This window comes from Halichoerus grypus, chromosome 4 (genome assembly GCF_964656455.1).
Source record: "Halichoerus grypus chromosome 4, mHalGry1.hap1.1, whole genome shotgun sequence".
Taxonomy (NCBI): domain Eukaryota; kingdom Metazoa; phylum Chordata; class Mammalia; order Carnivora; family Phocidae; genus Halichoerus; species Halichoerus grypus.
Window position 1 is genome coordinate 48419553 of NC_135715.1, and position 27402 is coordinate 48446954.

The 27402-nt window shown below is 32.9% G+C and overlaps 1 pseudogene; it reads left to right on the plus strand.

The window, feature by feature from the left end:
- The first annotated feature begins 1190 nt into the window (after positions 1 to 1190).
- On the plus strand, positions 1191 to 2702 carry LOC118521232 (ATP-dependent RNA helicase DDX3X-like; annotated as a pseudogene).
- Positions 2703 to 27402: the final 24700 nt, after the last annotated feature.

The window sequence follows — 27402 nt, forward strand, 5'->3', positions numbered from 1 at the left end:
TGGCTCAGTCGTTAAGCGTCTGCCTTCAGCTCAGGTCATGATCCCAGGGTCCTGAGATCGAGCCCCGCATCAGGCTCCCTGCTCTGTGGGAAGCCTGCTTCTCCCTCTACCACTCCCCCTGCTTGTGTTCCCTCTTTCGCTCTCTCTGTCAAATAAATAAATAAAATCTTAAAAAAAAAAAAATTCTGTATATAGAACAGGATTATGGAAATCTATTAACCTGTGGCTTTTATACATGTTGCATCTTACATGCAATATTTATTTATTTATTTATTTTTAAAGATATTTTTTATTTATTTATTTGACAGAGATAGGGAGCACAAGTAGGCAGAGCAGCAGGCAGAGGGAAAAGGAGAAGCAGGCTCTCTACTGAGCAGGGACCCTGATGCGGGGCTCGATCTCAGGACTCTGGGATCATGACCTGAGCCGAAGGCAGCCACTTAACCAACTGAGTCATGCAGGCACCCCTTACATGCAATATTTAAAAGGAGGAGAATGAAGAGTTTGCACAGCACTTATCAACATTTAACCTTGAGTATGTCAAGAAATATGAGCCATTATGTTTGTTTGAACAATATATTCACAAATCCATATAGTTATAGTGATTCTAACTGCACATAATATTTGATACAAACCCATTTATGGTCATAATTGGAATTCAGAGCAATCTCTAAAATTATAGTTTTGATTTTGCACTACTACATTGTGCTACTTGCAAATCATTAAGTGAATTCATAGTTCTTTGCTTAGTAGCCAAAAACTTAATTAAGTTAACTCCTTATTACAGAGAAAAGTATAGACTGTTAATCACACTGTAACGGAGAATAGAATAAACAAACAAAAAATTGTAAAATCTCAGTCTTTTTGACGAAATATATACAATATCGTTTACTCTAAAATAATAGCATGATTGGAGATTTATTGATTAAACAAATCTAAAGAGATGACTTTTAAATTAAATAATTTAAAATTCATTTAGAAACTATATAAAACATTAAAACATACCTATATCAAATAATTTGCTTAGCCATGCTTTATAATCGTTGGACAATAAAGTCCTAAATTTTTTTTTTGAATCATATGTTGTTCAAAGATACTTCTTTCAAACATGGTCATATATATCTGGAGATCTCATTTGTTGGAACAACATTCTACACACTTTAGAGCTGTGGAGGAAGATTCTGAGTTCTCTGTATTCTTCAGGGATGGATCCTGTGGTGGTGGAAAATGAGCTCAAACTGAACCAGCAGTTTGCTAATGCACATCTGAATTCTACCGATAATCAGCATGGAGGAAGTACAGCCTGCAAAGGGTGCTATATTCCTCCTCCCTTAAGAAACAGAGAAGTTACTACAAGACTCTATGATAAAGACAGTTCATAGTGAGTTCCAATAAAAGATACATACAACAGTTTTGAGGTTCATAGTGATTCAAGAGGAAAGTCTAGTTTCTCAGTGACTGGAAGTGGATAAAAGAAGAGGTTTGATGATCATGGACAAAGAGACTGATAACGTTGGCAGCCATGACTACAAAAGTGGCTCTGACAAATTTGAACATGGTGGAAAGAGTTGCTGGTGTGACAAATCAATTGAAGATGACTGGTCAAAACCACTCCCACCAAGTGAATGCGTGGAACAGAAACTCTTTTTGGAGATAAGACTAGATTTAATTGGAGAAATATGACATTCCAACTGAGGCAACAGGCAACGAATGTCTCCCACATGTTGAAAGTTTCAGTGATGTTGAGATGGGAGAAATCATCTTGGGAGACATTGAGCTTACTTGTTATACTCACCTGACTCCAATGTAGAAGGAAAAGACACTTGAAGGCTTTGACCCGAACAGGGTCTGTAAAAACTACAGCATTTCTCTTGCCCATCTTGAGTCAGATTTATTCTGATGGTCCAAGAGAGACTTTGAGAGCCATAAAAGAAAAGGGAAGGTTTGGGAGCTGCAAACAATATCCAGTTTCCTTGGTATTAGCACCAACAAGAGAATTGACAGTACTGATCTATGAGAAATCCAGAAAATTTTCATACTAATCTAGAGTTCATCTTCGGATTATTTATGGTGGTGCCGATATTGGTCAGCAGATTTGAGACTTAGAACATGGATACTACTTGTTAGTAGCCACTTTGGAGGCCTAGTAGATATGATGGAAAAAGGAAATATTGGATTAGACTTTTGCAAATACTTGGTGTTGAATAATGCTGATAGAATGTTGGATATGAAGTTTGAAGCTCAGATATGTGGAATACTTGAACAAAATAGCATGTCACCAAAGGAAGTTCACCACACCATGATGTTTACTGCTACTTACCCTAGAGAAATAAAAATGTTTGCTCATGATTTCTTGAATGAATATATCTTTTTGGCTGTGGGAAGATTGGTTCTACCTCTGAGAATATGACACAGAAGGAGTCAGACAAATGGTAATTTCTGCTTGACTTTCAATGGGCAAGGATTCACTGACCTTAGTGTTTGTGGCGAACAAAAAGGGTGAAGATTCTCTGGAGGATTTCTTATACCAGGAAGGAGATGCTTGTATCAGTATCCATGGAAAACAATCTTAGAGAGACAGAGAAGAGCGTTCATCTGTTCCTCTCAGGAAAAAAAGCCCAATTCTAGTGGCTATAGCAATAGCCTCAAGAGGACTAGACATTTCAAATATGAAACAACTTGTCAATATTGACTTGCAATGATAATGAAGAAATGTACATCACATTGGCTGTACTCACAACAAATTACCCACTGTGCTATTCCACTGACTTTTTCTTTAAGGGAGCTGAACCTCACAAGAAGAGATGAGAAGAGTGATCAGAAGCCCTCTTCAGAGATAGTTTGAAGACTTCCATTGTTGTAATTTAGATTAACGGCCCTCTTGCCTACCCCTATCCCAAGTTGCATTTATAATTTTGTAACAGGATTATCTGTTTGTTAATGTACTGTGCCTTTAACTTTTTATTTTGATGTCCTGTTGGCTCGGTAATGCTCAAGATATCACTTGTATTGACAAAACAAATTGAATGAATGTAGACTAAAATTTTAAAAAATTCTGTACATTTTAAACTTAAGTACACATTTACACACAAAACTTGATTCTCTTCTAAGTACTTATGGAATACACTGACTTTATTATAGTAAGCCTCTTTCTAAAGGTTATTTGACTTCCCAAATATGTCGTTACAGAGAACAGCAGATACATGTTTTCCAGATTAAAATATTGCGATGGCAATGCCATCCTTTCTCCTTAATATAAGAATGTGTTTTGCCTTATGATTATAAGGAGACCTGATTCTAATGAAGCAAATGTCAGACATAAGGGGGATGTGGAAAATTACTAGAGAGACTCAGTGTGTCCTGATGAATCTATCCAGTACAGGAAAATTAAACAGTACCTGATTACTGTTTGCTAAGACTGGGCTCATCTGTGCACACATTTAATTTATGGTTTTAATTTACCTTTAATGTAAAATATAACTTCCAAGGTTTTAATATATCACTTCTCCTTAATAAATCTGTCATGAATGTGAGTTAGTCTTATATAATTTTTAGAAGCAATCTTGGAGTCTAAGAAAAATTCAACTAAATCACAGATTTTAATGTTTGCTATATATAAAAAATATGCCTGCAATAATATTTCAGTATTTAGTGGTGACATTTGCATTGAATGGAAAAAAGCAAAAGATTAAAAAAAAAAGAACTACATCCCTTAGAATTTTCTATATTAGCATATTTTAGTAAGGTAGGATGTATGAATCTTGAAATGGCTAATCTTCTGGATATTCAATTTCAAGTGATTGGTGTTTACCGAAAAGAGCTCAAGGAGCATAATTTAGGAGGATGAAAAGAAATGAGATATTATTGTGAGACTCAAGGACAGAAGTTAAAACTCTTAATCATGAGCTAAAAGTTCACCGATATCTGCTTATTCTGATCACATACGCCATATTAACCACATTGAGAGCTATTAATGATTTTCAAAAATCCCTCCTTTAGAATGGCACGTCAAAAATATTTTAGCTTTAGTTTATACTTTAAATATTTAACAAAATACTACACAAACTGAAAGTTAAGAAAAAGCAAAGAGGAAAGAAAGAAAGAAAGAAAGCCTCATGCACAGTGGTCAGTATGCTTTATTGGCTTATCTCGCTCTGTATCATGAATAAGATTAGAAATGTAATTTTTTACCCAGCTTTTATTTTTATTTATTGGTCACGCATGTCTGGGATATACAACACATCATTCTTCTGCTGAAATTTGTCCTTTTCTTGGTTCATATTAGAAAGCAAACACATAATTTTCCATTATATAAAGCTGGGGAGTGGGAAATCTAAAATTGAAAACTCTTTTTTTACTTACTTTCTTTTTAGTTCGAATGGAAAAGTGTCTAAAGAAACTTGACTTAATTTGAGTACTAAAAGAAAAAATTGGAGCTCGTGCCAAAGGCCTAAGAGAAGGTCATACATAAATTCCACCACCTGGCTGAGAGTGGAGGGCTGGCCAACACTGGCACTCAGCACAGGTTCAAACTGAAATGACCAAGGGCATTACAGGCTACACTTTAGTAATCAATTTGATAAACTTTGTTACATTAAGTTAGTACATAACTGTTTCCTTAATAATTATAGTGTAATGTTAGGTAAACTCAAAAAGTACTAATAGACATAAAAACAATTCTTCCCAATTGCACGTGTTTACTTTAATATATATTCTGCGAAGGTCATAACTTTTTCTATGAATTTGAGAGCTCAATAGACTTTACTTGTTGAATTATGGCTGAACTAATGATATAACTTTGAGCTTCAGGATACATTTTCCACTTACCAAGAAATAATATAAAAATTAATAAAAATACATAAAGAATAAAAACTACTTGGGCATCTCATGAAGGGACAGTATAGAGCTATAGTTAAGGATACAGACCATTTGGGTGTGAATCTTAGCTCTCTTCTCCCTTCTGTATGAACTTGGGCAAGTTACATAATATTCCTGTGTTTCAGTTTCCTCATTTGTAAAAGGAAGATAATATCTACTTCACTAGATTATTGTGGAGATTAAACAAATTAATATGTCTGAAGAGCTGAGAATAGAGCCAGGTATATTATAAATGTGTGGTAACAAGATATGACATATTCCCTTATTGCAGCAAACATTCTATTTCCCTAACTATTGGTCACTGACTGATTATATTCTCTCTTTCTAAGTTACTGGTTTTAGTTCCTATCTTATTTATCTATAATTTTAATGTGTTTCCTTTTTTACATTCAGATTTAAAAAAAATATATAGACCTAGTATTATTTAAGTGTATCATATATTAAAAAATTCTACAATGCAATATGTAAATAAAGGTATTCTTTTCATTGAGATTTCAAATGAAAGTAAAGAATTTCCCTAAGAATATGTGACTTTTAGAATGCAAAATAATTGAATAAAGTGTATTGAAAAATATTAGTCCAAAAGAAAAAAAAATTGAAAAAAATATGGTCTTATATATTTAGCCTACTTCTATGAACTTTATAATGCAATGATGAAATTGATATAGGTATATTTACCAAATTAAAAAGGTAGCAGTACTAAAAATATTACTTAGAATTTTACTACACTATAAAGCCAGTACTTCTGTTTACAAAGAAAGTTAGTTTGTAGATAGGTAAATAAATAGATGACTGATTTTGAAGACTTTTCATATATCAAAAAATGAACAATAAAATTTAGGAATTACATCCTAAAGACACATGACCATATGAACATGTCAGCTCACTCTAGGAGTATATCATCTACTCAGATATTTGAGTCTGTAGTTGCATTGGGAATAGTTCATTAAAATACATGGGCAGCCTACATCAGGCTCTTGCATTGGGAAAATGTAACACCCTGTCATAAGTAATACAAAATCATTCATTAATTTAATCTCAATGAAATATTCTATTTTATGGCGAAATTTCAGTTTTGGAAAAACAAAGATCAGAAGAGATTTTTTAAAGTTGTCAGTATTAGCATTTTTAGTCATAGAGGTAATCATTGTTTCATTCTAGTAAGGACTTTGGTAGATTGAAAAAATATAGAACATAGAATTAAATTGCTAAATTCACAAGATTCACATGAATTTTGGCTACTAAAAAATTCTATAATGCAATATGATAATTAAACTGAGTGATGGTTTCACTTCATATCTCAAGGTAAGGAAGCTTCAAATAAAATTAGATATAGGCCTTTTTAATTTGAAATGATAAGGTGATAAAATTATAATTCTAAAATGTCAACTAATGAGAAATATGCATGACTAGGGTATTTGGACAATTTATCAACTGTCCATTTTCTTATAAACATTAAGGCCTTAAAATTTTATTATTACTTATCAGAAATAAATCAATTTACTCAAATTAAAATATGTTTTTTCTTCTGAATTATGAAATCCAATTAAGTTTTTCTCAATGAAAACAAAATCCTTCAAAGGAGGAATAGATAACAACAACAAACTGAAAATATAATTCTCAATGTTGTTAACTGAAAAATAACCTAAAACTTAAAATTAATTGCAATAAGATAAAATTATATCTACCCAGAAAATAGTGCCAGCATATTAAATTATGCATTATAAATTTAATCTGATGATTTAGAATTCAGTGATAATGGCAATAATACATTCATTGATTATGTATTATTTATTTATGGTTACATGAAATACAAACTTTCTAAAAAAGAACATAAATACTCAACATATTATAGTTAATTGGGATAGAGAAACTTAGAAAGTTTGAAAATAAGTTCAAATTAGAATATTCCAAAGTAAAAGCCAGAATACATATTGCTTTCCATGAGAAAATAGGGTGTTTACTAGTGCTTTTCCCATTGAAACAGAATTGGGACCAAAGAAATGCCAAAAGTAACACACATTTATAAAGACAGGGGCAGTCAGAGTCAGAAGATTTTATTAGGACTAAGAGGTGACCATGATACACATCCTAAATTCCCAGGCTCTATAAACCTACCAGGAAGGAGAAAAGGATACAGGGCAATGTGGAAAAAAAGAAGATACATATGCACCATCAGTGTAGTCAAATTGTGAGGCATGTAATATCCAAGCTTTGGGAAAGAATGTTTTTTTCTCCCATTAGCCCCGCATATATATGTGTATGAGGGTGTGTGTGTTCTAAAACAAGGAGAAAGTTCGTCAGCTGGACTTCTGCTTAAGCATAAGGTTTCCCGATTTCTCCTGCACAATGGAGAAGAGAATTGGAGAGCATTGTTCTTCTAAGACATAAGGAGTGAGTTTTTCATAGGGCAAACAGATATCCAGAAATTAGTAGAGCTTGATTGCTGTTATTTCTCCCAAGAGGATTGTCCGCCAGATGGTGAATACCAACAGCATGAGTTTGTGGATGCATGAGGTGCAGGAGGTAAAGGGATTTATAGAAGAGGACTAAATAGAACTCCATCGTGGAGAACCCCCGGGCCCTCCCAAAACTCACACATGAACCCTTTGAAACAGCAAACCCTTGGACTTGTGCCACACGGAGGACATTAATGACCAATCAGTGTCAGCCATAGAATGAAAAACAGCAAAGTAGAATAAAGCAAGTGTCAGTTGGGTAAAAAGATACTTCCTTTCCACCTTTCTCCTTTCTCCTCAGTAATATGGAAGAACCTAGCCTTAAGGAGGGAAAATAGAAACAGTGACTCAAAGCTAACCAAAACTTCCTTTACCATTCATACTATTTAGAGTCATAGATAAAACATGAACTGGGGTATGGACTTGAAGAAGGGGAAAAATTAAATCAATTCATCCTTAACTGGATTGCTCTTCAAAACATTCAAGTTGCTAGAGAATTGTAGAATCTGCTCAAGATATAGTTAAGAGATAAACATGGAGATTTGACAGAGACCAATGAAATTTAGTGAGTGGAAAAAAATATTTCATTCATACCCCTCTGATTTGAGACTTCTCAATATACTAGGTACCATATTTAAAATATTCTAGAATAGCTGTGTTCCTTCTAATAGAGCTCTGTTACTTTTGATGTACTGCAAAGACTTTAAATATCTATCTGACTTTTAAAAAACAAGTATAAAATACAAAAAGAAAGCCTCTATTCATTAAAGGAAGTAGTACAATAGAAGCATATATGGAATGAGACTCAATTAATAATTGTGTTTCTTCCATAGGTAATGCAGAGGTGACAATGTCATGCCTAATATCATTTCTCTACATTGCTTTAGAAATGGATAGGTGAAGGCAGTAAGTGAAATTTAATTCTGTCATTACGTTGAATAGAAAACATGGGAGGGGAAGCACCAAAAAAAGTCTCTAAAAATATCTCTTCCTCCTTACCTAATCGAGAATATTTATTGGCAAAGGAAAATAAATTTCACAAGTTTTTAAAAAGTGACTTTTTAAGTAATATTTATATTATCAACAAATGTTTTTCTCTTCAAACAAGCACCCTCAATGCAAATACAAAAGCTTATATCTCTAACACATATAGCTTGCTTTCTTAAAAGAGTCACTTAGAACATAAGTAATAGCATGCTACTAGAAAACATCATTTACTTTGATAAGTTAATTCTACTTCAGAAAACCCATTGAATGCAAAGCTAATTATCAAGGGTAAGATTTTATTCTCTATTTATGTGAAGTGTACTATTCAACAAAAGCCACGGTTAAACCTTGATACTTTAGTTAGATAGGTAGGTATGTAGGTAGGTAGGTAGGTAGACATAGTTTCTAGTGACATATATTGCATTTGAAATTAAGAATATTTTGCTCACTTAAATATTAAGCATCAGAGTTTTTGAACACCAGTCCTAAAACAAATTTCATTCTAATGTAATGCTTCGTGAATAATGTCCAATTTTGTGCAGTGATTTTTTTTAAGATTTTATTTATTTATTTTACAGAGAGAGACACAGCGAGAGAGGGAACACAAGCAGCGGGAGTGGGAGAGGGAGAAGCAGGCTTCCTGCAGAGCAGGGAACCCAATGTGGAGCTTGATCCCAGGACCCCGGGATCATGACCTGAGCCGAAGGCAGACTCTTAATGACTGAGCCACCCAGGCACCCCTTGTGCAGTGATTTTTAAGAACTATTTGTTAGAAATAATGTTAATGATAAAAGGGGAAAGTTAGCTGAAAATGATAAGAATGTTCAGGTTCTGAAAAGGACAGTATAACTTAGAAATCCTATTTTTTAAAAAAAATTATTAATCCTTTATTTCATGGCATCAAGTCAATCAATTTGTTAGTCTAGTGTTTCTTCCTTGAGGGAAGGTATATGGACGTGGCCTGGCTTTTGTTTCTAAAAGCGTATTCCCCTTGAATAGTCTACAAAAGTTGGTTTCTAAAGATAATTGTGAAAAGCTGAGAGGCATGTGGGAGATAAAGGAAAATTCTAGAGAGAGAAAGAAAATAACCTGAATCCTATTTCCGTTCAAGAGTCTAAGGGTGATGGCAAACTTCAAGTATTTTGTGGGATATGATGGTAGAATGTGTGTCTGTGTCTCAGTATGTATAGGTTTTATTCACTCAGTTTGACAAGATATTCACTGGGCTCTTTCCATATGAAGAGATGCATCCCAAGTTTATTGATGCTAAACAATGCAAGATATACTAAGTCACTTAGTTCTAGGAAGGTAAACATATGTGAAATGTTAAGTATGTTTTTTTTTTTTTTTTTTTTTTAAAGATTTTATTTATTTATTTGAGAGAGAGAGAATGAGAGAGAGCACATGAGAGGGGGGAGGGTCAGAGGGAGAAGCAGACTCCCTGCCGAGCAGGGAGCCCGATGCGGGACTCGATCCAGGGACTCCAGGATCATGACCTGAGCCGAAGGCAGTCGCTTAACCAACTGAGCCACCCAGGCGCCCAAGTATGTTAATATGTAAATATTAAATACAAATTTTAATTGATGGTGAATAGTATTTGCTTAGATCAACACCAGTTATTAGTGTATTTTGACAAGTAGCATACAGTTATTATGGTCCTTACTGTGTCTCAGTATTTAAAAATTATACCACCCAACCAATATTTTAAACTATGTCACAATATCTCACTCTGAACACAGTCCCATATTTGGTAATTTCAGCCATCAAGAGAATTGCCAGTAACTAGAAAGAAACATAAAGCAATTTTAACAGTTCTTAAATAAAGCCTTTACTTACAAGTTATTCACTCATAGACAATTTTCACACAATTTTAATTTGCTTGGTTAGCTGGTTTCCAGTATTATAGGAAATTAGAGGCTGAAATTTACAAGTGGGCAGGCTGATAACCACAGCCAAATAAGAACACTTTTTAATTATGAAAGACTGACAGTGACAGTGTAAGTCACCTGAAAGTGTAAATACAGATGATACTAATATATAAGTTCATAAGAATAAATAAGAGCCTAACAAGGAACATAAAGGAAACAAAATAAATCAAATCCTAATGGAAAATTTATTTTAGTTGTTTTTATGCTGTTCTTGTTAGTGTAATAAATCCAATTTCCACCTCTCCATTCCCTTACAAGTACTTGCACACACACACACACACACGCACACACCACTAACAGCACACCCTAATTGTTACCACATATATACATCAAAACTCCTCTTATGTATGTTGAGTAAAGAAGACAAATTTCTATCAAAGAAGTCCTAGCAAAAGAGGAGGTATGTAACTGTGAAAATATCTCATAGTTATGATAAGTTATGATATGGGTATATGATAAAGGTAAACGTTGAGGAGATATCCTGATACTCTGCATAAAGGCAAAAATGAGTCAGGCCCCAAGGGTGGAGACCGTTTTGCACGCTTCAGGCAGCTTAAGTTTGTATCCTCTGGGAATATCAGGTATGGTGACCATAATCATGGACACTTGGCAAGCTTATGTGGGAGAGTGGAAACACTGAGGCTTCTCTAAGTAAGAGATAAAGAAGGATGGAAATGCCAAAAGATGACTGAAGACTTCTTTGTAGAACAAACATACGATGTGTAGGATTCTCAGAAATAACTAGTAACCACTGTGAGAAGTGCTGAGGTCCTCTTTTAACTAATTGAGCAATTATCAGTGCAGTAAGTATTATTTATTTTGGTTCTTGATAGTGAAATAAGTTCTTCAGAAGATTCATATCTGTGCAACTTTCATGCCTAGGTAAAGTTGGTAGTACCTTGCTGTCCTGCATTATGATTGCTATACACAAAGTTTTACCAATTTTAACCAGAAATTTTTAAGCAAAGGGCCACAGCTTATATTTTAAGAGAAATTATCTTCTGAAATCCTAACTCTACTCCTATTTGGTGATCCCAGCTGGACTTCTTTTCACCTGAAATTCTAGCCTACAGCTCTAAGCAGTTTGGTCCTTGCTGATTCTCCCTGGGTCCCATGGCAACCCCTTTAGTCTTCCTGAATCAATAGTGCTTCTTAAGCAGAGAAAATAAAGCTCCAGGCCAAAATAAGATAGAAAGAGCAAAGAAAAAAAATAATAAAGAACCAGCACAGCTTTCTCTCATATGATTCCTTTAACTTCATTCACTAAAGGCCACATACTCAGTTTTTTAAAGTCAGAGAATCATGATAGGAAGAAAAAAAAAATCAATATAATCTCCTTTTCATTGTAAGTAAGATATTATTCAACCTCTTCCAATGACTGCTGGTCTATTTTGTAAATACATTTTTGCGGTGTTTTTATTATGCCATAGTCTTTTCTCAGTACCCTTTTTTTGTATGTCTCTCATAATAATTAGTCCCCTCTACTACCTTAAAGAGACAGGGGTGCTTTTGGTGAATTTGGGGCTAATTTGTATTTTGCCTTCTCTCATCATCTCATTTCCATGACAGTTTTCGTATTTTAGTAATATCTATTATTGCTGTAGATAAATAAGATACTGCCCAAAGCACATCTTATGAGTGGCAAAATATGGTATTTAAAATGTGATATTTTAGAATTATTATATATTGATATTAGGGTATAATTATGAAATGATAGGCCTGAACAATTATGGTGGTATCTTGGTCTAAGGTAATGGCAATATAGTTTGAAGAAAGAAAAGGTTTTATATTATTAGTAGAATGAATACTATTTGAGAGGGGAGGAGGGTGGAAGGATGGGTTAGCCTTGTGATGGGTATTAAAGAGGGCACGTTCTGCATGGAGCACTGGGTGTTATACACAAACAATGAATCGTGGAACACTACATCAAAAACTAATGATGTAATGTATGGTGATTAACATAACAATACAAAATTTTAAAAAAGAATGAATACTATTTGATTAAATGAATACTAATAGATTAAAAATGGACTATAAACAAAAATGAATGTTAGTTCTGGTTTAAGAAACTTGATGGACAGGGTGGGGAAATCGGGTTACCTCACTAACCCATAAAAATATGCACATTTAAAGCTTAGTGAAGTCTTAAGAGAGAAACACATGTTTGCCTAATTTGGTCTAAAAGTGGCATTTAAACTAGAATTTAAATAAAAACTTGAAAAATTAAAAAAAGGAAAGGTTTTTAAGAAGTGCAAAGTGAATTCTATTCCTGTATATTAATAAGTAATTAAATACCTGTAATGCAGTCAGAGTCACAATATCCTATTTATGCCAGGCCAAAAACCACAATCCATTGTTAAAATATCCAATTATGGAATAAAAGAATCTGCTTTGACCTTGGTCTTTGAGCTATAAATTAATCATTTTTAGAATTAGAAAGTAATCATTAATAAGCAGCATTTTATCTCCTCTTCAGAGTAAAACATCTTAGTTCTTTTTTTTTTTTTTTTTTAAAGATTTTATTTATTTATTTGACAGAGAGAGACACAGTGAGAACAGGAGCACAAGCAGGGGGAGTGGGAGAGGAAGAAGCAGGCTTCCCGCAGAGCAGAGAGCCCGATGTGGGGCTCGATCCCAGGACCCTGGGATCATGACCTGAGCCGAAGGCAGACGCTTAACGACTGAGCCACCCAGGTGCCCCAAACATCTTAGTTCTTTTTCATGTGATAATATTAGTGTTTAAAAATAATAACTGTCAATAAGTATCCTTGAATGTATTTAGCAGTGTTTAAAAGAAATAGAAAAAAAATTTTGATCTTGACATTCCTCCCTAGCAGTTGAGTTTTTGGTATAGACTATAGAGTTTTCACAAATAAATGCTATAAATAAAGTAGAAACAGATGAACTTGCCTAAGAAGAGAGAATGGGCAGAAATGAGCAGGTGCCCAGAACTTGGGCTCAATGACTGCACCAGTTAGTGATCAGGTACATGCTGTCTTAAATATGATTCAAATTTGGAGGGTTTTCAGGTCTTACCATTTTAAGGAATCAAAGCTCTGAATTCCAACCAATTTATGGAATTAGTTCATTATATTTGAATATTGCCTTTTTTTTAAAGATTTTATTTATTTATTTGAGAGAGGGAGAGAGTGCACAAGCAGGGGAAGGGGCAGAGGGAGAGGGAGAAGCCAACTCCCCACTGAGCAGGGAGCCCAATGTGGGACTCAATCCCAGGACCCTGGGATCATGACCTGAGCTGAAGACACTTAACCAACCATCCAGGCACCCCGCCATTTTTTTTTATTTTGAAATAATGATCAGGTTGATTTCATATTATAGCAATCAATATTTATTTCATCTTTGCTTAATTTGAGGTTTTTCACTACCATGAAACAATTTGTACTATTTAACACTTTTTGTAGGTTTAGAGCATGCAATTATGAGCAGAGATACTACTTGATATGTGTTTATAAAGTGTTAGATTTTTAGATATTTTAAGATGTACTTAATATAAAATACATTTATTATTTAATATAAAATAGATTTAATGATAAAATTACTTAAACTTTGCTATCAGCAGCAATTAGATAACCAGATACTGTTTTATTTGCATGTTAAAGAGATTAATAAAAAAATCCATATAATGTAATTTGAGGGAAATTTCCAGCAAAATTCCATATTCTCCTCACAGTTATGCTGAGGGATACTGAAAGATTGTCAATAGTGAGTAAGAAGGAAAATATATCCATAATGTTTGAGGGGATGGTAATAACGCAGGATAGACCTGAAGTAGAAGATATATTTATGTTACAGGGTAGGTTATTAAACAGTCTCCTTTTGGAATGAAATGAATGGTTATTCCAGAAATTCTCTAGCCAGTTCCATGTCACTCATGGAAACTTGAAATCCTCAGCCTTTACTGGGAGTTCTGTTTAATTTTCATAGAATCATCCAAAATAAATATTCATGAAAATCGGGATTAAAAAAAGAAGATATTTCCAAGGTTCTAATAATGCGGGGACAAGAGTGGGAATTGGGTTGTAGTTCTCTGTGTGTCCTTCTTCATTTCCTGTCATGGAAAAGGAGACTTTAAAAATAGGGCTCCAACATTTGAATTTCTCTATGTAGCAAAGGTAGTGTCATATAATTCAGTGCTTTCTTGTACCAATCTTTCACATTTAGCTGGTCATAGAATTTCCGTAGTTAATTTTAGGAAGACAAAAATATAGGTCAAAGTCAAATCTAAACTACAGTTCTATATAATCACCATTACCTATTCTTCTGGTTCTACCTGGGCTTACTTCATTGGGTTTCATGGCCTTTACACTTTGCTTCTTGATATTAGAGAGGGGAACAGATCGTTGAGTTTTGTATCCAGATGACAAACACTCCCAGATAGGAAAAACCATATATCCACTGACTTTCTACCTTTTAGACCATATTTGACTTTCTTTAATATTTAGGGATTCCTCTATTTCAGATACATCTGACTGACAACCTTTAAACTTTTATTTGAAAATCAATAATTATTATACATATTGCTCTGATGCAGGACATTCTGGAATATGGTAAAATAATAGTTGGTTACTTGGGTACTGTTTTAGTAATACTCCTCATTTTCTTTTAATAGCAAATAGCTTTTTGATGATTTTTAAAAAAGATTTTATTTATATATTTGACAGAGAGAGAGAGCACAAGCAGGGGAACAGCAGTGGGAGCTGCAGAGGGAAAGGGAGAGGCAGGCTCCCTACTGAGCAGGGACCCCCCCCCGATGCAGGACTCGATCCCAGGACCCTGGGATCATGACCGGAGCTGAAGGCAGATGCTTAACTGACTGAGCCACTCAGGCGCCCCACTTATTGATGATTTAATTTGGAAAAAAAGGACCAATGCAGGAAACACTGAAAATCGGCCCTGAGTTATAAAATAGGTGAACATTTTACTAATCTTTTATCGCATGAAAGTGGTATCAGATTACATGATTAATAGAACACTTCAGCAAAATTCCTCAAAACTCTTCAGTGAAGGAAGTCAATTCACAAAAGAAAGTCTTACTTACTAAAAATATAAATTATAGCTTAGCTATTTTGAATGTGTGTATGTGGGTGTATAGGTCTCTGTGTATGTGTTTTCTAAATTTCGGTAGGTAATGATAATTGTAACGAATGTACTATTAAAGAAATAAGAGACATGTTCAAGTAAAATTGGAAATGAGTGCTCTGCTTAAAATCTCAATCATAAATTTTATTTTTCTGATATCCCAAAGAAAATTCAATTTCTTAACATCTTGTTACATATGTTACTGTTATATATATTTACACTTATTTATCTGTTTAGCTCCACACAAATTGGATAACTGTGCACATATTATTTTTTGCCCTTCGTTTTTCACTAGTCTGTTATGACCTCTAACACTAATATATTTAAGTATACATGTAATCATTACACAGTACCAGAGCACGTTCTTCGGGGGGGAAAAAATCTATTACCACGAAAATAAGTCTGTTATTTCATTTGTAAATAGGATTTATTCTATTATGGATCATATCATAGAGGGCTTCATAAAATAAGTAAAAGTATGTACTAAAGCAGAGGATCTGTGTTTGCCAAATTAATTTTGTGCTTGAGATTCTTCTTTCTAAAAGGCTATGATATACTAACTAGAAGAATTATAATTCCATATCCTAGAAAATTATATCTACACAGGAATATAGATATATTAATATTATGCATATTATGTATATTATTACTGGAAATTAAATATCTTATAATTTTACTTATCAAAATAACAAACACTATGTGTTAACTAACTAGAATTTAAATAAAAATTTGAAAAAGAAGAAAAAATAACAGATTATTCCTTATATAATAGAAATTATATCAGTTTTTAAAATTCCATAAGTTTTATTCTACTCTTTGAGCATAATTATTTTTGTTTCATTCTATGAATTAAGTTAATACTTATCCATTATTCTTTTGCTGTTTAAATTTCCAAGTCATTAGATTTTATTTGTTTGGTATACTAATTCATTGTACTGAAATTTTGATCTTGACAAATTTTAGAGAAGAACACATCAAGTCTTATTTTCAAAAAATATTTCTGTTGGAATTATGTGTAAGTGCCATCATTGCTGGTACAGAATTCTCAATTATACCTTTTCCACTCAGTACTTTAAGGAAGGTTTTCCATTGTTTTTTGACAATGCATTTTGAGGTCAGACTAATTGTTTCTTTCTCGTCTTATTTCTCCCTCTTATATTAGGACTTACTTTGCCACTGAAAATCTCTACATTCATGAGGATATTTCTTTCTTCCTTTCTTTCTTTTTTTTTAGTTATTCTTGATTGGTAAATAGTGAACACCTCTTTCTTTGCATATTAAGAATTTCGTATAGCTCAGAAAAATGTGTCTTGTGGCATATCTTCAAACACTTTTTGAAAATTTTGTGTTAGCTCCTTACTTTTATATTGCCTTGTATGTCATTCATATGAAAGATATTTTCAACTTATTTTTGTTCTTGTTGTGTATAGTTTGGAATGTGGTTGATTTTCTGAAGGGTACATTTCTATAGCGCCAAATTTGCATTTCCCTTCACCTAATGCTAATTTCTTATTTGGCTGCATCATTTATGCTATTGTCTTTTCTCACTTCCATTTGAGCCATCTCTTATCATCTCACTTTTCATTTGATATTTCATGAAATTTATAGAACTATTTAAATGATTAAATTAATGCCCTTTAAATAATGCCTTTTTAACTATATCAATGAACACATTATATCTGTAAAGTGGCTCTATGGTTTACTATTTCTTTCCAGTATATTTTGTTAGAAAAATTACCAAATTTCCTCCATTTCCAGCTTCTTTATTGAATAGAGCCTCATTTCCTCCTATTATGACTAATTATCCTACCCATTTCCCTTTACAGGGGATGACAAATGGTTCAGTTTTTCTATAGTCAGTGATATTATTACTGATTTAGCAATACTTTACAATTCTTGTTCAGAACTGCAAGAAAAAATTTCTGTTACTGCTTTATTAAAGCAAAAACAAAAGCAAGTATTTTAGAGGTGTAAACCTAATGGTGTAGAAGAAATGATGTCCTTTTGGATGTAATAAAGCATCTGCTTTCTACTTGGGTTGAGGAACTAGTCAGCACCCATGGAAGAATCAACCTTCATTTACTAAAATTAAGTGTACCTCTCAAACCCTATTGGAACTCATGAATCAGAACAATAGGCATATATAAAATATAAAAATGAAAAATTGAAATTAGGTCTTTGGTAGGTTTAGAACTCTTTGTATAATTTCTTGCAATGCTTCTCCAATTAAATTATCCCATTGAAATTATTGAATACAATTATTTTAGGTATATTCAAAAGAATTATAGTCAACAGACATATCTCTTTTTAGATACTATAATGTATTTCACTTGAAAAATATCAATGTAAAAGTAGTGATAATAGTTTTGATGTCGACTTTTTCACACCAAGTTTTTTTCATGCAGAGGTAGCAGTAATCAGAATATATTTTTGAGAATGTGAGGGAAATAAGTTTTTATTTATTCTACATAAGCTAAGGGAAACTAAATATTTTATGTTCCTTTTTAATGTGGAAAGAGGAAAATTATTTAAGTACAAAGAACAATGATATCTTCCCACAGAAGTTACTCTAGAATACATGTAACCAATATTTGGGTCAAAATATCACTCAGGGGATAGGAGAAGCAAGCAAATGAAAATAATTCTCTGAAAGTAACTAAAAACAAATATTTACTATTCCAGGCTATGTGAAACAAAGTAGAAAGATGGAAACAATTACGGGTGATGTTCTGTAAATAATGTCTTTGAGAAGACTTTGGCATGTGTTCCTGCATAATTTGGAAAGCTCATATCAAATACAAAGCACCATTTATATTTAAAGACAAATTTATTTTTAAAGCCTTAGAGTCAAAAAAAATAAAAAAAATAAAGCCTTAGAGTCTTTTTAAGTTGTGTACTTGAAATAAAAAATATAATATTGCTGTGAATGCCTAAGGTATATCAATAAAACATTATATGAATTTTAAAAAAATATTGTATTAAAGCCAATTATTCCTAGATGTTAAAAATTCATAACAATACATTTCCTCATGACTTTTTTCTTGAAGAAAACAATCAAACAGCTAAGAATACATAAGAAGTAAAGACATTTATATTTACCTTGAGAATCATCAGAATATCTGATCCTTTATATCTTTGTTTATTTCAGGATCTTAGAGGAACTTAACTAAAATAAAAATTGATGGCCTGCAGCTATTACATATGGTTGTATATTTGAAATAATTCATGAGATTCCACACTGTATACTCATATAAGACTTTAATAAAACAAAAGTTATAGAACAGCAGGATAAATAAAACACAAGCACCCATTAGAGATGTCTAAGAATTCCAAATATAGCTGCCAAGATTCTTTTTGTTACACAAAACATGTTTCATCTTTGGATCATGATTTGGATCATGAACCATCAGGATATGTATGAAATATCTTGGACTCAGGGAACCCACAGGCTCATCTGAGGAGAGATATTTTATGCATTTCTGGTCACATAACCTATACCAGACTACTAGACCAAGATCAAAAACAGAAACCAAGAGACTATAAGAGAAACCAGGTACAAATTGTCCATCTGGACACTTTCCATAAACAATTCTGATATGTTGGTACAGGTTGTCCCCTTGTCTGTTTTGGACTGGGGATATATTAATCAGTAGTTAGTGATTCAACTTTGCCAATGATCAGTCAGGACAATGGCTCCAAGCTTCTCTGAATATAAACACAGAGCTTCAACAGACCAGCTAAAATTAACATTTTACTTACAAAAAGAAGAATCATATGAAGATATTGGTAACATGACATCTCTCAAGGTGAAGGACATAAGCCACATCCACTCAAGGTTCACAAGTAGAAGGTTCTGATATTGTCTAGGAGTTTTAACTCTGCTTTTACAAAAAAAAAGACCATAACTTCAGCATCCTTATAATTAAATCAAATATTATAAATTTTTTAGATTATATTCATAGAGAATGGGAAAGATGTGCTCTTCTTTCCCAATCTTCACTTGTTCATGGAGTTGTGCTATAATCGACCTTAAGCAAACATACTTCAATATTTAACAAAGGTCTCATAAAGAAATAGTTGGTAAATAAAATAGTAAAATACTGGATATCTACAACTATTCTAAATAAAAAAAGAATCTGTATAAAGGGAAAGAGCACACTTGAAAAATTCTGTATGTTTACTGATATTCTAAACTTGAACTATTGTCATTACTTGAGAATATCAATGAACATACAGAATACTGGTACTAATTACATAAAGACATAATGAATAATCCAAGAATCCTTGATAGGAAAGTGGAATGGGTTACATAATTAATCTTTGTTTTTTTTACCACTATTTTATATGACTTAAGGGTCATATGAGATAATGTAGATACTTTACTACTTAACCCAAGTATTGCTTACCACGTAGCACATTTAAAGTGGTAATAACTACTATCATAATATTGGAGGCAAAATTTCAACCTTCAGAAGATATTTTTGCAATGGGAATATAGAAATGAAGCCTCTATGCAAAAATGTTTTATAATTTATTAGTCATAATGTATGGATAAAAATAAAAGGGACTTAAAAGAAAGGTTTCAACCTCGAGAAGCCCTCAATATGGTAGGAAAAGGAAAACAACTCATCAAAGGGGTCATTGTAAAAGATACAGAGCTAAAATATTATTGAAAGCATGAAATTACACAGAAGTTAGAGGAAGGTATTTTTTCTTAAAAATTGTTTTAACTGAAGTATAGTTAATATATAATATTAAATTAGTCTCAGGTGTATAACATAGTGATTTAATTATATATTATGAAATGCTCACCATAAGTGTGTTACAGTATTATTGCCTATACTTTCAGTTATAAAATAAATATGTAAAGGAAGGTATTTTAAAGAATGATAAAGTAATCTGCAAGTTCTAATCTGGCCAAGAGTCACAGAAAGTTAGGATGTTCTGTTACTTACAATTTATTTTAATTGGAGTGACTTTTCTTTCCAGACCAAGAAATCACACTGAGGGGTGCCTGGGTGGCTCAGTTGGTTAGGCATCTGCCATAGGTTCAGGTCATGATCTCAGGGTCCTGGGATCAAGCCCCACATCTGTGGGAGCCTGCTTCTTCCTCTCCCTCTGCCCCTTTTTCCTGCTTGTTCTCTCTCTCTCAAATAAATAAAATCTTAAAAAAAAAAAGGAATCACACTGAAAAAACATTACTGTGATGTACAGTACTTTAAATGTAGGTGAAAATAATTAAACATTAATATTTGGTTTAATATTATTATTCTTTTTTAAAGATTTATTTATTTTAGAGACAGAGAGAGAGCAAGCGGGGGGGGGGGGGGGTAGAAGAAGAGAGAGAATCCTGAAGCAGATGCCCTGCTGAGTGCAGAGCCTGATGCAGGGCTCAATCCCACGACCCTGAGATCCTGACCTGAGCTGGAACCAAGAATCAGACATTTAACCGACTTAGTCACCCAGGCACCCCAAGATTGTAGTTCTGTATGCTTAAATATAGAAAAATAGATATCTATGTGATATTTTTATCCTTTAAGTTTCTGCTTAATAACTGTCAGCCTTGGACTTTTTATATCGTATGCTCATGCTATACTGTTTTTCATTTACTAAAATCAAAGAGCTATGGCATGCTTATTAGGAACAAAATGGTCTACTTAACATATCTTTGGTTTTGGTCCTCCAGAAACTCTTACCCAATTATTATTACTGGGGAATTTTTCTTCTCCAATGGCAAGTAATTGCTAATTTTTTTCCTGCTCTCATATTCTCAAATATTACTCGATGTTTTGTAGTCATATAGAACATCCTATTAAATGTGTTTGCCAGCTATAAGTACTCAAATTTAATTTTACCCAATGCATCATGAATGCCATCTTTTTAGAACAGTGGTTTTTAAACCCTAGCATCCAGTAAAATAACAGGGAAGTTGTTAAAACACGGATTGCTGGTTCTTGCTCCAGAGTTTCCACTTCAGTAGATTTGAGGTTGGCCCAAGAATTTACATTTCTAAGAATTCCCTAAGTGATGTAGGTGTTACACCTGACATTGGTGAGGGACTCGGTGTTTTAGACTATGGTTTACACCTGTTTTCATTCTCGTGGTTCTAGAATATGAGAGAACAATAAAATTAACATTTTGCCTTTAGCAAAACATGTGTTGGAAGGTCCATCTCGAACAAAATATTGAGGCTTTTTCCTGTCATGTAATGGAAAACTTGAGCCGCCACCAGCATTCCCAGCTGTTTAAAATAAATTCATTCAGCTGCCCACTTCATAGAACAAAATCTTTCCTGGAAATATCATCACTAACACATGTAGAGAAAAATTACATTTGCCTAATTATATCAATTTCCTGGAACGAAAGTAAAAGTCTCACAGAATTAGCGAATACGAGTTGTTTAGATTTAAGAACAAAATATAAATTGCTTGTTTTTTAGAAAAGGAAAAGTATAACAGATTAGAGAATTCTATGACATGTTAGCTTATTAAATATTTTTAAATTGTATTGCAGTTATTGATGTGATCAGACTTTTAAAAATTAACATGTGTTTCCAGAAATTTTGAAAATATAGTTTTATCAATATACTTAATACACAATGTATGTATCTAAATTTTTATATGCTAGCTATAGAATGTAAAGAAGGTATCTTGTCCTTAATCCTTAAGTTCTTCAAGCATTAGATAATACAACATATACTGTGACATTTGTAAGATATCAATAGTTAGTAACAGGATATAGAATTTCAAATGTCTACATGTATATGTGCAGTTCTGGAAAACACATGTAATGATTACAAAGTGATGAATATATTATTCATCTATGGGGATAAATTAATTGCCATGAAAGTTTAATGCCCAATTCTACAATATGCTTTGAATTAGAAAATGACTGAAGAAAATGAGAACTGGGGGATTAATATGTGAGAACAGAGACCCTAATCATATGGGACAAAGTTTTTCATAATTTTGTTTTATTATGTTAAATGTAATAATTCTGTCAGAAATAGGATTATATATGTTTGTATCAGCATATAAAGTGGACTTTGGGCAATATCATTGATTTGAAATTCATCAGAAATGTGAATAATGAACTCCAGTTACTTTCCTCATAGCATAACACATCAATATCATGTATGATTTATAATTTTTATTACTATCTGTAGGAGCAGAGACTTTAGCCCCTGATGACATACTGTGTTCTTGGTATTGTTGCCTTCAGTGGCAGAGATGCATTATCACTATGATCATTTGAAAAATTAGATTTGAATTAAATGTCTTTAATTAAATATCTTTAAATAAATAAGACATTATCTTAACTAAGATTTTTCTTGATAATGGAAGGAAACATTTCAACAAATCTCTTCCTTAAGACAGTTGTGCATTTGTTTTCTCTTTATCAAAAATAAGTTAAGAAAATATAAAGTTGTCCTGTAAGATTATGGCTTATTAAATAAAACAAAATTAAGTATATATAGATGGGTGTTACTAAATTTGGCACATATTACCTATTCCATTTAAATAAAGAAAATACAGAGATAGAATTAATTATGTATTTTCTCCTAGTATTATCACTAATTCTGTGTTTTGATCATAGAAACTTTAAGCTTGTGTATTATTTTCATAATAACCATTTTGACAAGTATCTGGACTTTATGAAGGAAAATGCATAATTTGGGGTGGGTGATTGTTTTGTTTTGTTTTCTAGCTCGACAACAGAGAAGAAAAGTAATACATATTGAGTAGTTATTATGTGGCAGGAATTCTACAATCTTTTTTTTTTTATATTTATTTATTTATTTATTTTAGAATGTGGGGGAGAGAGAGAGAGAGAGAGAGACCATGAGTGGGGGGAGGGGCAGAGGGAGAGAAAGAATCTCTCAAGTAGACTCTGTGCTGAGGGCAGAGCCCCAAGTGGGCTCCATGTCTTGACCCTGAGATCCTGACCTGAGCTGAAATCGAAAGTTGGATGCTCAACCAACTGAGCAACCCAGGTGCCCCTACAATCTTTTAAAGAGACCAAATATTCTTAATTTTACTAAGCATTGGCAAATGTAATTAATAGTGAGCATCTGGGGACCTGTGATTGACACATTGAGGAAAAGAGACAGATTTACCTGCTTTACAAATTTCCTTAGGCCTACAGCAAGCATTCCCTTTCTAACTAATAAAATAACTCCCGTTGACCAAATGTTTTCTAAAATATATTTATTTGTCATAAAAATTTTGATAAGAATTTTAACAGAAATAAACAAATGATTTTTTGTCTACTTAAGATCCATTTGGATAGATCTAAATTTAAGGTTAATGATACAGAGTATTTTGCAGGACACAAGACCCTTCATTTTTAAGTGCATACTTTAGGATCTCTGATTATCTGTTTCTGTTTTTCAAAAAAGAAAAGAAAAACAGGCCTCCCCCCGAATACCATTTTACTGTTAACTAAATGTGTTTCTATGTAAAATTATCTTCAAGTGATGTTTTTAAATTCTTTGATATCAATAGATTTTTTTAAGAAGATAATTTACTGTTTACAAGTTCCTCAATTAGCAAAGCTCAGTGAATGATATATTTCCAGTATTTTTTCTTGGAGATACAATCAAGAATTGAACATACAATCCTAAGCAGAATATTAACAAATTGAATCCAAGAATGGACAAAAAAAGAATTATATACCTTGACCACATGGGATTTCTCCCATTTATGTAAGGATGGTTCAACATTTGAAAATTATTTAATGTAATCAATCACATCAGCAGACCAAAATAGAAAAATCACATGATCGTATCAGTAGATACAGGGAAAGGATTTGACAAAATACAACACCCATTCATAATAAAAATACTTGATAAACTAGGAATAAAGGGAAGTTCTTCAACTTGATAAAGAATTTCTACAAAAAATCTACAACTAACGTTAGACTTAGTGGTGAGAAATGTGAAGCTTTCCCACTGAGATCAGTTACAAAGCAAGGATGTCACCTCTCACCACTACTTTTCAACATGTAGTGGAAGTTCTAGCTAATGCAGTAACACAAGAGAAGGAAAGAAAAGGTATACAGATTTGGAAGGAAGGCATAAAATTGTCTTTGTTTACAGATGATATGATTTCCTATGTAAAAAAGTGAAAGAATCATTTTTTTTCTTTTTTACTGGAACAAATAAGCAATTATAGCAAGGTGCAGAATACAAGGTTAATATATAACAAGCAATCTTTTTCTTATATACCAGCAATGAACAAGTGGAATTTGAATTTAAAATAATGATCCTATTTACATTAGCATCCCCAAAATGAAATATTTTGGTATAAATCTAACAAAATATGTAGAAGATCTATATGAGGAAAACTAGAAAATTCCAATGAACAAAATCAAAGAAGAGTTAAATAAATAGGGAGATATTCCATGTTCATGAATAAGAAGACTCAATATTATCAAGATGTCAGTTCTTCCCAGCCTGATCTACAGATTCAATGCAATGCCAATCAAAACACCAAGTTAAAGTTTGATATTGAGAGAGACAAATGACCCAGAATAACCAACACAGTATTGAAGTAGGACAAAGTTGAAGAACTGACGCTACCCAACTTCAAGACTTACTATAAAGCTACAGCAATCAACTAATCAAGATAGTGTCAATTGATAAAATAATAGACAACTAGGTCAATGGAACAGGACAGAGAACCTGAAGAAAAACCACATGAATATAGCCAGCTGATATTTCAAAAGGAGTAAAGGCAACACAGTGGAGCATAGATAGTCTTGTCAACAAAAGGTGTTAGAACAACTAGACATCCATATGCAGAAAACAGAACGTAGACACACACCTACACTCTTCACAAAATTAACTCAGAGTACATCACACACCTAAATATGAAACACAGAGTTATAAAACTCCTAGAGGATACATAGGAGAAAATCTAGATGACTTTGAGTATGGTGATAGTTTTTTAGATATAACACAAAAGGCATGATACATGAAAGCAATAATTGATGAGATAAATTTTATTAAAATTAAAAACTTCTTTGTGAAAGACCATGTCAGGAGAATTAGAAGAAAAGCCACAGACTGGCACAGAATATTTGCAGAAGACACATCTGATAAAGGACTGTTATTCAAAATATTTAAGAACTCTAAAAACTCAACAATAAGAAAACAAGCAACCTAATTTAAAAATGAGTCAAATCCATTAACAGGCACCTCACCAAAGAAGAGCAGCTAGCAAATAAGTGTATGAAAAGACACCCAGCATCATATGTCATTATGGAAAGGCAAATTAAACTGGCAATATGATTAATACCACTAGGCATCTATTAGAATGCCCCAAATTTGGAACACTGACAACACCAAATCCTGGCAAAGATGTGGGGAAACAGGAAATCTCATTCATTACTGGAGGGAAGGCAAAATGGTACAGCCAGTTTGGAAAACATTTGGCAGTGTCTTATAAAACTAAACATACTCTTACCATATGATTCAGCAAATGCTCTTTAACATTTACCCAAAAGATGTGAAAATTTATGTCCATGCAAAAACATGCACATGGATATTTATAGCAACTTTCTTCATAATTGCCAAAACTTGGAAGCAACCAAGATGCTCTTCAATAGGTGACTGGATAAGTATACTGTGTTACATCCAGGCAATGGAGTATCATTCAGCACTAAAAAGAAATGAGCTTTTCAAGCCATGAAAAGACATGGAGGAAACTTAAATGCATATTACTAGGTGAAAGAAGTCAATCTTAAAAGGCTGCATATGGTAGGATAGCAACTATATGACATTCTATAAAAGCAAAACAATGGAAAGAGTAAAAAGATGAGTGGTTGATAGGGTTGGAATAGGAAGGAGGGATAAATAAGCAGAGCACAGAGGATCTTTAGGGCAGAGAAAATACTCTGCATGATATTATAATGGTGGATACATGTCATTATACTTTTATCCAAATGTACAGAATATAAAACACCAAGAGTGACTCTAATGTAAACTATGGACTTCAGACGATATGATTTGTCAATATAGGTTTATCAGTTGTAACAAATATACCACTCTGGTGGGGGATATCAACAGTGGGGGAGCCATGCATGTGTGGGAGGAGTGGTTATATGGGAAATCTTTCAAATTTTGAAGTGAATTTAAAATGTCTCTAAAAAAACAAAGTAATAAAAAAATTAAGGATACATCCTGTGTGCTTCTCCATAAGATCATGCCTGATGTTATGGAAGAGACTTTGTTCTCATTTAGAGAATAATGATTAGTTACAATGCTGACATAAAATTAGTCTTATTGTGTCATTCATTTGTTTAATTATGTTATCTTCTAATGAAAATACCATTTCTAAAGAGGAACTCCTTTAGATTACTGGAAATGGTGAAAATATCTGATTTTTAATCTCTGATAAGGATTTTTTCCTTTTCTCTATGCAGTTTACAATTCTTAAGGAATTATCTAACAGGGCTGGGAAGATACACATACTTTTAAAATAACTTTCTATTGTATATGTCAAAAAATGCAAGTAATACATATTGTACTTAAGGTCTCTTATATAGTGTTATAAATTGCCAGACTTATTTCTTCTGACTCTGAACATGATGGAAGGATGAGAGGGTGCAGAAAAGTTATAAAAAGACAGAAAATATCACAGCTAACTGTCAATCAAGACTAAACAGGAAGAGTGATTGCCATCAATGTAAGCTAAATTTCCAAAGTAACCATCCCTTAAGTGAAGTATGATTTTTTTTTTCCCTTTCTTTTGAGAATGGAATTTCTTTAACTCTGCAACATGTAGGGGTAAAAGGTGTGTAGGCAAAAATACCTATAAATGAAAGCCATATCGAAAAATCTTTCTTCTTAAATAGACTTATTCTTGTATGAGATTGCAATGTGTAGCTCTAGAGTCATTCCATAGCTTGTACTATAAAGAATAACGTATAAATTGTCATTTCCAATTTCATAGTGAGGAGTGCTACATTTCACTAATATAAAAAACTGAGAGTGTCTCATCCCTTTTATTAATATTTTTTAATGACACCTCATTTCCCAATCCATATGA